Source organism: Humulus lupulus, chromosome 5 (genome assembly GCF_963169125.1).
Source record: "Humulus lupulus chromosome 5, drHumLupu1.1, whole genome shotgun sequence".
NCBI classification, from domain to species: Eukaryota; Viridiplantae; Streptophyta; class Magnoliopsida; order Rosales; family Cannabaceae; genus Humulus; species Humulus lupulus.
The window spans coordinates 197669146-197680999 of NC_084797.1; the positions used below are offsets into that span (position 1 = coordinate 197669146).

The following is an 11854-nucleotide window of genomic DNA, read 5'->3' on the forward strand; positions in this document are numbered from 1 at the left end:
AAGATATCTCCTATGAAAGGTGTCAAGCGGTTCGGGAAGAAAGGCAAGCTTAGTCCCCGATTCTTAGGTCCTTTTGAGATATTGGAAAAAGTGGGACCAGTTGCGTATAGACTAGCCCTACCGCCAGCACTAGCCGATAGTCACAACGTGTTCCACATCTCGATGCTACGCAAGTATGTGTCAGACCCATCTCACGTCCTCAAGTACGATACCATAGCACTCCAGAAAGACTTAAGTTACGAGGAACGGCCGATTAGCATCCTAGATAGAGGGATGAAGCAATTGCGGTCCAAGAGCTTTCCTATAGTCAAAGTCCTATGGAGTAATAGTTCTGAACGCGAGGCAACGTGGGAGTTGGAGGAGGACATGCAAGGCCGGTATCCGGAATTATTTGGTAAGTAAATTTCGAGGACGAAATTCTTTTTAGTAGGGGAGAATTGTAGAGTCCAAGAACTTTACTTAGCTAATTATTTAGTAGTATTATAGTATGTATAGTATTATCTTTGTAACTGTGGATTTTTGGTTCAGACCGGGAATTATGTGGACACTCATAGTAGTACTTATAGATTTTCTAAGTTTAACCTATAGTTTAAGAATATTAATGTTAACCTAAGGTTTGATTATATGACTGATATTAAGGATAATATTTATTATACTATAAGGTTTAGATGAGGACCAATAGGATTTTAAGCACGTGTTATGAATGGATGATTAAGAATTAAGTATTTTGAGGATTAAATTTAATAAGGAGTAAAGTTTGAATGCTATAAGGTCAGTCAGCAGCTTTGAATACGTTAAGGGCTTAGTCAAGGCTGTTTACTCCATTCAAACTTAGCTAAAAATGTGTAATTTCGTGTTTAATTAATTAGCGTGTGCCGATATATCGCAGCTATAGGGGGCGATATATCGCAGCACGTAAATACGGAAAACACGAGACAATGCACGACAGCCTCGGGCATACTAGCCCAGGCGATATATCGCCTACAGGGGCGATATATCGCCTCCTTCAGTGTATTTTGAAATGTTTTGAATTCATTTTCCATTCAGCCATTCAACCTCTTGATAAGTCCAGCATCTTTTTGAACGAGTCTTCAGCCTCTGCTGAACGATTATTCAAATTATTTTCACCTAAAAAGCTATTATTTTTATTCAAGTAAAATTTAGATCATTTCATTCCTAAACTCTATAAATAGGACCTAGTACCCAGCCATTATTCATCTTTTGCTCTAAGTTCAGAGGCTGCAAGTACTAAGTGAGTGTGAGAGTGTAAACACCTGGGTTGGGGAATCATAAGCTTGATCATCATAAGCTTATCAAACACTTTGGGAAGTAAGATTTCATAGTATTTCGGTTCGAGGTTTAGATTGGTCTACAAGTCTTCAAGGTATTTCCACACTCTAGTTCATTGGTTTTATGTTATTTCTTTCTCATAGTCTTCTACTCAGTCTTCTAACCTCACTCTTATTTTGGTTAGGAAATCTAAGAACTTGCTCATAAGTTTTGGTAAGTATGGTTTAGTCATTCCATTCCTTCCATTCTTTTCATTACTTTTTCTTCAATCTACTCACCCTGTTATATATGGTTTTAGGAGTGTTTCAAAAGTCCCAATGCTGTCCTCTTATCCCGGTAACTTTGGTAAAGAAAATAGGATAGAATCTATATGTTTTATGCTTATGTTATCTTATGTTTTATGTTATGAAATATGTTATGATATGTATGTTTGTAGGCTTGGGCATATGACCCATATGACTAACAAGCCCCAAATAGATTATGGGCATATGACCTGCTTAGCTAGTAGGACCCCAAATAGATTATGGGCATATGACCTACTAGCTAGTAGGACCCCACTAATCTCATGGGCATATGACTTGTTTAGTCTATGGGACCCCAAGTAATAATGGCCATTATAGTATGTGTATGTATTAAGTGTTATGATATGTCTTTATGTTTATTATGAAATTTTATGTTTATGACTATGTGTTAGATTTTCCTTGCTGGGCATTAGGCTCATTCCCTTTTTGTTTTATGTGCAGGAAAATAGCTTTAGAGGTGGTAAGATTCGTGGACGCTTAGAGAATGTGTATCGATGGTGAATGGATTCAAGGAGTCGAGTGTTCGATTTCGAAGATGTAGTCTTTTCTTTATGGGTTTATATGTAATTTTTCCGCACTTTCTATGTAACTCTTTATTTTAAATTATGTTTTGTTTTTAAGACAATGGGATCCCATATCCTTCTTGATATTTTGTAAGTAACTCTTATTTTTACAAGTTACTTAATAAAATTACGGTATTTTCGCAAATGTAAGTTCTATTAAGGTTTTGTATGTATAGTTTTGTTAATGGTCCAAAAGTCTAGAGTAGTGGGTCATTACACTTTGCCTTCTCGGGGCGCCATAGGGGGTGTGGTCTTTTTACCCGCCCGCTTTTTGTTTAGCTCTTCTTGTAAATCTGAGGGCGCTCTCTTTGAGGTGACCTCGTCATTGTTACGAGGGGCAGCATCGGTCTTCAACTCTGGCCTCTGGGGCTGTTTCGGTGGTCCAGGATGTTCGCGCTGCTTCGTTCGGGGGGTGTTACTAGTGGAGAGTTGCGTCTTTCCATCATCTACTGGGACAGTGGTTTCTACCCCCCTCTGGTCTCTCTATTTCCGCTTAGGGAGTGTCACGTCTGATCTCCCTTGCAACAACCCATTTAGCACCTCTTGCATGTTTTCCAGGGTGGTTTCTAGCCTCTGATTCTTGCGGTGAAGTTCTCGTATCTCGTCTTCGTAGAATTGAGACTTCGAGCTGGAGCTGACGGAGTGGACCCGAGGGTGCTTTTCAACCCGGCACTTCGATGGGCCTGGATCCTGCCGACCAAGGTTTGGCACCTGCCCCAGCTTTGGAGGCAGGAACTGTAATGCCCCAAATTTCCTAATAAGGTTGAGGACCCTGATTAAGAGGCCGGGAGGGCCATAATTTCTTTATTATGCTATTTAACGATAATATGCATGTTTAGGTGTATTAAATATGCATGTGAACCCATTTGTGATTAATTGGGTGATTTTCATATTTTGGCCATTTCGAGCATTTTTGGCATATATGTGAAATGGGCGTGGTGCTTTGTTATTATTTGGTTATGCCAGGGTTACCCAGCACAAGACGATCCTAGGAGGTAAGCTAGTGGGAAAGTCACAACGGGATTTAAGCTTGACTTGGAGTAAGTCAAGGGGTATTTAGAGCATTACCGGGTTATTGGGTAAGGGAATTAATATTTGGTGATAAATTGGGAGTTAGTAAGATCAGGGGGAAATTCTGGAAGTTTTGACTATAATGTCCCCGGGGGTGTTTTCGGGACCCCGAGCATTAGGTTTTATTGGAAGCTACTTAAGCTTGAAGTAACCTTTTAAGAAAAGAAAAAGAACGTTCTATACGTTCTCTCTCCCTAAAGTTCCCTTTTCGTCTCCCGATCGCGTTTTCAAAGATAACTTGAGTTCTAGGACTCGGATTCAAGCGAGGATCGAGGCATAGCAATCCTAAGGAGAATTAGAAGCTTATTAGCCGGAGGATTTAGTTGGAAACAACTCAATTGGAGGTAATTCAAGTTTAAGTTTTAAGTTTTTAAAAGTTTTTAAGCTTGAATTGGACTTTGTGAATGGTTGTGTTTTTAGTTCGTTTGAGCCTTGGGTTTTGGTGATTTTGGAGCATTGGGGAGTTTGGGAACTTTGATTTGATGATTTGGATATGTTTGGATATGCTTTTGGGAGGTTTTAAAAGGTTGAAAATGAGGAAAAATGGTTGGTTCAAGGTAGGGCCGCGGCCCTGTTCTTGGGCGCCACGGCCCAGGCTTGAAGAAACAGGTGGAGGTTCTGTTTTGCCTAAGGGTCCCGGCGCTTGCCGGGAGGGCCACGGCGCTTGTTGTCATTTTTGGGCAAATTAATGTTTTGAGCATGGGAACTTAACTCTAAGGGCTTGGGATCGATCCCACTACCTAGTTGAGTGGGATTTGTTGTCCCGGAGGCTTGGGTTGGGCTTGGAAGTATTTATTTACTCATTTTGATGAGGTTTTATATTATGGTTGTGACTAGGTTATCACTAAGGGCTTGGAATTGGGATCGTGCTTGTGGCTCATTTGTTGGTAACCTGTGCTTGGACCAAAGGTAAGAAAACTACACCCCATGTGTGACATGCATGGCTATTTATGATGCATGTTGGATGTTTAAATGTAAACATTGATAGCATAATGAATGCTTGGCAACTTTGCCCATTTACATATGAATATTGTTGAGGCATTGTGGATGGTTAAATGTTATGCATGAGATGCACAAGAAACATGTGATTAGGGCATGCCATGAATGATGAATATGAGATTGGTCAGAGCTTGAGTCTCTGTGGTTGTGCTTGATCAATAATATGCTCACAACTGTTAGGTAAGCATGTTGAATGTTCTACTTTTGGATGAATGACATATTGATAGCATTGCTTACTTGTGCATGGCACTGACTAATTAGTCAGATTTGGCAAAGGTGTTAGCATCAACTGTGAAGCTGTGACTCACTAGTCAAGTTCGGCAGTGGTACTGAGCACTGGTCACATTGTGTTGACTCACTAGTCAGGACGGCCTTAGCGTGTTCAACGCAAGCCATGTCAATTAGACCTAATCGACCTTCTGCATTGAATGACTCAAAGAGCATTAATGCAGGACCGACCTCAAGTTCGATGAATATAAACATGCGCTTATCTAGCCAAAGGCTAGTCATTTAGAGCCAGGGCTAGCGAGCCCCGTGACTGTTAGGTCACATGGCTATGGGCACCGGCCCTCAATGACATGCTTGTCATTCACTCATTTGATAAGAGCCATTGTAGGAAAGCCTAGGTAACGGTGTCGTTACACGGCTATGGGCACTGGGCCCCTAGTGACTTGTTTATCGGTCACTCAGTATGGTTTAACAGGACCTCAAAGTGATATTCACTCATCTGATCAGAGCTATGAGCTCTGTATGATCATTTTTATCATCATATGCATGGCTTTGGGCACTGAGGCCCTAGTGACTTGCTTGTTGGTCACTCAGCATGGTTTACTAGAACCTCAAGTGTTGAGACACTCATCTGATTAGGATTGACTTGGTGGTCATCCCATCAGAAGGGTAGGATTTCTTATCTGAGCCCCTAGTGACTTGTTTGGCAGTCACTCAGCATGGTTTACCAGAACCTCAAGTGTTGCGACACTCATCTGATTAGGATGGACTTGATAGTCCTCCAATCAGAAAGGCAGGATTTCTTATCCTGGATACCCCAGCATTGGTTGAATTCATTTGCATGCTTGAATATAGCTATGTTTGCTAGGCATGCTAGATATGATTTGATATCATGATATGACTGTTCATGAGCATATGAGTTTTCTTCCTGGGCTTCGGCTCACGGGTGCTTTGTGGTGCAGGTAAAGGTGATAAGCGTACAAAATGTACGTTTATTTATAACATTTTCAGATTGATTTGGTTGTTTTTCTCAAGAGAAAGTTTCTATTTAACCTGTTTGGTGAACTTGTGCAGTTTCTCGTTATAATTCTGATTTGTTCGAGAATTTGGTTAACTGTTTGTTTTAGTAGCCGAAAATTGGCTAATCTTTGGAAATATGGTATAGGCGATATATCGCCTGTCTTGGGCGATATATCGGCATAAGAAGGAATTCCAAATTTTGGCTTTGCAGAAACGACATCAGAAACTCGCGTTTTTATCGAGAAAATTCACCAGGCGATATATCGCCTCATATATGCGATATATCAGCACGAGGGTATTTTTGGAAAGTATTATGGAAATTCGTAGGTTTTTGGGATTTTGGTAAGAAGAATAAAAAGAAGATAGGGAGGTACAGAGAAAGGAAGCATTCTGACGGCAAAGGAAAAGAAACAGAGAAGAATCCGCGTTTATTTCGTTTGTGTTTATTTTTATGCTTTTGAATTTTAGATTGGATGATGAAGTTTAATATTATGAACTAAATTCTTATTTAGAGTATTTTAATGTAGTCACTGGATATTCTATTCGTCTTTAATGCAATTTCTATGAATCTTTGAATTTATGGTTATCTATTGTTCTTATGTTTAATGCTTGTAATTGATTGGCCATCTGTTGCATGATTATTGGTTTTAATTCAATATCTGAAAAGTGAGAATTGGAATAGCTTTAGACAATAGACATAGATTTCAATTTAGAACGAAAGTATCAAATTGGTTTGTGTAGCAATTAGGTTTTTGTTCTTAATGCGGTTTATGTGTAGAATTTATCACAGACATGTAGAAAATTCGCAGGTAAACTGAATATTTTATATCTTGAGAGAGAATAGAATTGTCATTAGTAAACTTGCTATAACCATAGATCACAGAAATATATTAGTTGTATTATTGATTGAATAGAATTGAAGGTTGATGAAATTAGAATACTCTAATCTTTCGCTTATATTAAATTTCGTTAATTAAATTGTGCTTTCTTAGTTTATTATTAATTGTTAATTGTCATTAAAATTTCATTAGTCAAATAGAAATAAAAGTTTGCTATTGGTAATTATTAGATCAATTCCCTGACGGAACGATAATCTATTTCCACTACTATTACTTGTTTATTCGATTGCGTATACTTGCGCAGTAGTAAAAATTAGCAACAAGTTTTTGGCGCCGTTGCCGGGGAGTTGATATTCTATTAATATCAAAATAGTTAATTTTTATTCTAATTTGGCTGTTTTTATTATTTGAACTAATCCAAATTGTCGCATTCTGTTTTAATAGGTGAATCTTTTGTATGCGACGTGAAGGATCTGCAAATCTTGTGCCTGTTAATCCTGAAATCGAAAGATCCTGCAGACAAAACAGAAGGAAAAAGAGGTTGGAAGCATCAATGGCTGCCAACCAAAGAGACGGGGTTAACAACAATGATGGTCAGAATCATATCGCTCAGGACCAAAATGTGCGAGCATTAAGAGATTATGTGCTCCCTGCTGTCACAGGAGTGCACTCGTGCATTAGGCCGCCGACTATTACTGCCAATAACTTTGAGATTAAGCCGGCGATGATACAAATTGTCCAGACTTCTATTCAGTTTGGTGGTCTCCCCAATGAGGATCCTAACTTGCACATAGTGAATTTTCTTGAGCTATGTGCAACGTTTAAGTTTAATGGGGTGAGCGATGATGCAATAAGGCTGAGATTGTTCCCTTTTTCACTAAGGGACAGGGCAAAAAGTTGGCTTATTTCTCTACAGGCCAACTCAATCAACACATGGGAGGAACTAGCTCAGAAGTTTCTCTCAAAGTTCTTTCCTCCTGCAAAAGCTGCGAAGTTGAGGGGAGAAATCAATAACTTCTATCAGAATGAGGGAGAGTCATTGTACGATGCATGGGAAAGATTCAAAGACCTGCTCAGAAAATGCCCTCATCACGGTATAGAGAAGTGGATGTTAGTCCACAATTTTTACAATGGGCTTTGCGGTACTACTCGCACTATAATAGATGCAGCAGCAGGTGGTGCTTTCATGAGTAAAGGGGCTGATGAGGCATATGAATTGTTAGAGGAGATGGCTATGAACAACTATCAGTGGCCTGCCGAACGAGACACTTCACAGAGAAAAGTAGCCGGGGTACATGAATTAGATGCTATAACTGCTTTAACTGCTCAGGTTGCTTCATTGACAAAGCAGTTGCAACAAAACAAGATCTCAGCTCAAGCCCAGGCTATACAGATGCAATCAGGGTGTGAAATATGTGGAGGGCCTCATTTATATGAACAGTGTACAGCGGCCAACATGTGTGGTAATATGCCAGTTAATCAGGCTCAGGTATAGGCAGTTGGTAATTTTCAGAGGCCTTATCAGAATCCGTTCTCCAATACTTATAATCCTGGGTGGAGAAATCACCCAAATTTCTCATGGAGAAACAATCAGGGCCAACAGTCACAGTTTCAAGGGCCATACCAGCAGCACATGCCGCAACAGCCTATGAATCAAGCCTCATCGTCACACCAGCCTAGACCGCAAGATCCACCAGAAAAGCCTAATGAACTGCAAGCAGCCTTGCTGACCCTCACTAATACTCAGACTCAATTCATGACTGAGACCAGATCCTCTATTCGAAACCTTGAGACACAAGTGGGTCAGTTAGCCAACTTGCTTAATAACAGACCGCAAGGGAATTTGCCTAGTAATACCGTGGTAAATCCTAAAGAGAACTGTCAAGCAATTTCGTTGAGGAATGGCAAGCAAGTGGAGCAGCCCAGTGTACAAAAGTCAGTGGTTCGGAATGAAGAGTTGGGTGAGAAATCAGATAATAAAGCGAATGGGGTTACTTAAGACCACCAGGGTTCAAACAAGTGTCCTCCCGTTGTTGATAGTCAGCCAGTTCAAGTTCCATACCCTTAGAGGCTTAGGAAAACTACACTTGATAAACAGTTTTCTAAGTTTTTAGAGGTATTCAAAAAGCTGCACATCAATATTCCCTTTGCTGAGGCATTAGAGCAGATGCCTAGTTATGTCAAATTTATGAAAGAGATTCTGTCAAAGAAAAGAAAGATGGAGGAGTATGAGACGGTGGCGCTCACTGAGGAGTGCAGTGCGATATTGCAGAGGAAGTTGCCCCAAAAGTTGAGAGATCCGGGGAGCTTTACTATACCGTGTACAATTGGGAAGTTTGAATGTAAGCATGCTTTGTGTGATTTGGGGGCGAGTATAAATCTGATGCCTTTGTCTGTATTCAGAAGACTTGGTTTGGGGGAGGCAAGACCGACAACCGTCACTCTACAGTTAGCAGATCGATCAGTGAAACACCCTAGAGGAATCATAGAGGATGTTCTTGTGAAGGTGGATAAGTTCATTTTTCCGGCAGATTTCATAGTTCTGGATATGGAGGAGGATATGGATGTACCAATCATTCTGGGCAGGCCATTTTTAGCTACGGGGCAGGCTTTGATTGATGCTCAGAAAGGTGAATTGACACTGCGAGTTCAGGGCGAAGAAGTGGTATTCAACGTGTTTAAAGCCTTAAAGTTTGCAAATGTCAATGACAACTGTTTCAGAGTTGACCTGGTAGAGAAAGCGGTGGCTGAAATTAATCTTACAGAGGATTCACTTCAGAAGAGCTTGACAATTGGGGATATAGATGCTGAGTCAGACAGTGAGGTCCAAGAGTGTGTACAGTGGTTGAATTCTAAAGGGCCAATTTATAATCGAAAATATGAAGATTTGGGCCAAGGACCTGAGAGACCATTACCATCAGTTCAGAGACCTCCAGAGTTGGAATTGAAATCATTGCCAGCACATCTTCGATATGCTTTCCTGGGTGAGAATGAGACTTTACCAGTTATTGTGTCTTCTTCTCTTTCTAATGAGGAGATGGAAAAATTATTAAGGGTGTTGAGAACCCATAAGTTGGCAATTGGATGGACGTTGGCAGATATTCAGGGGATAAGTCCATCCACAGTTATGCACAAGATCCTGATGGAAGATGACAGTAAGCCCTCTATTGAAGCACAACGTCGATTGAATCCAGCAATGAAAGAGGTGGTAAGGAAGGAGATCTTGAAGTGGTTAGATGCTGGGGTGATCTATCCTATTTCAGACAGTAGTTGGGTGAGTCCAGTTCAGGTAGTCCCTAAGAAAGGAGGGATTACAGTGGTGAAAAACGACAATAACGAACTTATCCCGACACGTACCGTAACTGGTTGGAGGATTTATATAGATTATCGTAAATTGAATAAAGCAACCAGAAAAGATCACTTTCCACTGCCTTTCCTTGATCAGATGTTAGATAGATTGGCTGGACATCAGTATTACTGCTTTCTGGATGGCTATTCAGGGTACCATCAAATAGCCATTGCGCCTGAGGATCAAGAAAAGACGACCTTCACCTGCCCATATGGTACTTTTGCATTCCGTCGTATGTCGTTTGGTCTGTGCAATGCCCCTGCCACTTTTCAACGGTGTATGATGGCTATTTTTTCTGATATGGTGGAACGGAGTATTGAGATCTTTATGGATGATTTCTCTGTGATGGGGTCTTCTTTTGACAATTGTTTGATGAATTTGGAGGCTGTGCTGAGAAGATGTGAAGAGGCGAATCTAGTCTTGAATTGGGAAAAATGCCATTTCATGGTAAATGAAGGCATAGTACTTGGGCATAAGGTGTCTAAGAATGGTATTGAGGTTGATAGGGCTAAGATTGCTACTATTGAGAATTTGCCGCCTCCAGTTTCAGTTAAGGGAGTGAGAAGTTTCCTTGGTCATGCGGGGTTTTACAGAAGATTTATAAAGGACTTCTCCAGGATTTCTAAGCCACTCTCGGCATTGTTGATGAATGGGGTGCCATTTGAGTTTGATGAGAAGTGTCTTGAAGCTTTCAGGATACTAAAGCAGAAGTTGGTGTCGGCACCTATAGTAATTTCACCGGATTGGGACCAGCCCTTTGAGTTAATGTGCGACGCAAGTGATTTTGCAGTGGGTGCGGTTCTGGGGCAGCGTGTTGACAAAGTATTTCGGACTATTTATTATGCCAGCAGAACACTAAATGGCGCTCAGTTGAACTATGCCACCACTGAGAAGGAGCTTCTTGCCATTGTCTATGCATTCGACAAATTCAGGCCGTATTTGATGGGGAACAAAGTTATTGTGTATACTGATCATTCCGCAATCAGGCATCTTATTGCTAAGAAAGATGCTAAACCCAGACTTATTCGTTGGGTGCTTCTTTTACAAGAGTTTGATATGGAGGTTCGGGATAAGAAGGGTACAGAGAATTTGGTGGCGGATCACTTATCAAGACTCGAGTTGGGGGATAAGTCGGAACTTGCTGCAGGAGAGATTAATGAGAGTTTCCCAGATGAGCAATTATTTGCAGTGGAGGATGAGTTGGTGCCATGGTTTGCGGATTATGTGAATTATTTGGCAGCCAACGTAGTGCCACCGGAATTTGTTGGGCAGAGACTGAAAAATTTTTATCATGATGTGAAGAACTACTACTGGGATGATCCTTTCTTATTTAAACAAGGTCCGGATTTGATTATCAGAAGATGTGTACCGGAAGGAGAAATGAAGGACATCTTGTTTCATTGCCATGCATCGCCGACTGGTGGACATTTTGGGGGAGCAAGGACTGCTGCAAAGGTCCTTGAATGTGGATTCTATTGGCCTACTCTGTATAAAGACAGCTATGACTATGTGAAACGGTGTGATCGTTGTCAAAGGGTAGGTAATATCTCAAGACGTCATGAAATGCCTCTCACTAATATATTGGAGGTTGAATTATTCGATGTTTGGGGTATTGACTTTATGGGACCCTATCCACCGTCGTTCGGTAATTTGTATATTTTATTGGCGGTGGATTATGTAAGTAAGTGGGTTGAAGCAGTTGCTACTTCAACTAATGATGCTCAGGTGGTAGTCAAGTTCTTGAAAAAGAATATTTTCTCTCGTTTTGGCACACCTCGAGCGATTATAAGTGATGAAGGGACTCATTTCGCCAATAAGATTTTTGATTCCTTAATGGAGAAATATGGAATTAAGCACAAGATGGCATTGGGATATCATCCGCAGTCAAATGGGCAAGCAGAAGTGTCAAATAGGGAGATTAAGCTGATTTTAGAGAAGACGGTGCAAGTTAATAGAAAGGATTGGTCGAATAAGCTGGATGATGCGTTATAGGCTTATCGGACAGCTTTTAAAACGCCAATTGGTACTTCTCCCTACCGTCTTGTATATGGTAAAGCTTGTCACTTGCCATTTGAATTGGAGCATAGGGCACAGTGGGCGTTAAAGAAGTTGAATTTCAATCCGGCCGCTTCGAAAGCATTAAGGCTAGCTCAACTGAATGAGTTAGATGAATTGCGTCATGATTCCTACGAG

The 11854-nt window shown here is 40.7% G+C and overlaps 1 non-coding gene across 1 annotated transcript; it reads right to left on the minus strand.

Annotated features, from left to right (window-relative positions):
• Positions 1 to 7303: 7303 nt before the first annotated feature.
• LOC133781253 (small nucleolar RNA R71) lies at positions 7304 to 7410 on the minus strand. The gene has a single exon (XR_009870039.1). It is a non-coding gene; the product is annotated as a small nucleolar RNA R71 (small nucleolar RNA).
• Positions 7411 to 11854: the final 4444 nt, after the last annotated feature.